Source organism: Carassius carassius, chromosome 27 (genome assembly GCF_963082965.1).
Source record: "Carassius carassius chromosome 27, fCarCar2.1, whole genome shotgun sequence".
Classification (NCBI taxonomy): Eukaryota; Metazoa; Chordata; class Actinopteri; order Cypriniformes; family Cyprinidae; genus Carassius; species Carassius carassius.
In genome coordinates, this window is record NC_081781.1 from 2,148,458 (window position 1) to 2,149,634 (window position 1,177).

Sequence of the window (1,177 nt, forward strand, 5' to 3'; positions counted from 1 at the left end):
TCTAAATGAATGGTCAACCAAATGACAATGAAATCTCTGTCCAAATGAGCTCTGTATCTCATGAATGACTGTTCTGTTTCACTGCTGTACATTAATCTACATATTATAACTCTCTAAAATGAAACAAAATGCAGGAATGCTTCAGTGCAGCCCACAGTCAGGGCTAAAGATGATGTAAACTAGCATTGTGTTGTTGTTTATGATGTCTTGTGTAGTAGATTGACTGAAAAACAGCGTTCATGTGACCAAGATTGACAGATTTACATCTGTGGGCGATGCTGTGCATGGTTGTAATATATTGCATTTTTTTTGAACATTTCTTGATCATTCATTCAGGTAACACATTCTTCTATGCATCCCAGTTAACTTAGATTTCTGTGCCTTTACTTAAAGAAAAGAGCTGTGATGGAAATGAGGTACAGATGTAATACCTTTTTTTTATTATTATGAATGATTACTCTTGTACCATTTGGTATTTACATTGTGCTCAAAATACCATTTGTTATTTGCATGGTTCCATGAAGAATATTGTAGTATTATCATGTTACCATAAGCAAGACAACAAGTGTTGTTGCCAAACAGCTTTATAGAAACAGGGCTGTAAACACAAGCCTGTTTAAATGACTGTGACATTTCTGACACTTTTGTGTCAGTGTTTGTCATGACATGCTGTCACACTTGTGGCACTTTTGCATACCTATTTTAAGATCAGTGATTTCTTAATTCTCATTATCATAAATCATAAAAATCTCATTTTGAGTCCTGTAATCATCAGGATAGCATTAGGATATTTTACAAATACAAAAAGAAATGTAAATCTGTACATTATGTTGGTTTTTGAAATAAGTTAATACTTTTATTCAGCAAGGATGCATTACATTGAAAAGTGACAGTAAGGGCGTTTATAATGTTACAAAAGATGGTGTGAAATGTGACCTGGATATTTTCTTGACAGATTGACTCTGATATGCTCTCAAATATTAGTTTTTGTTCCTACACTGTTTTTACTTCAGCCGCCAATGTTTGATGTACCTGACACAGAAAGTTTATTTCTATCCCAGCGACTGCTTGTGTACTTATGACAGTCTTTTCCTGATACTGTGGGAATACTGTGGTCCAGCTGTCAGCAGGGTTCACAGACGTCTGTTTCAACCCCCTCAGCTGCTAAACGCTACGA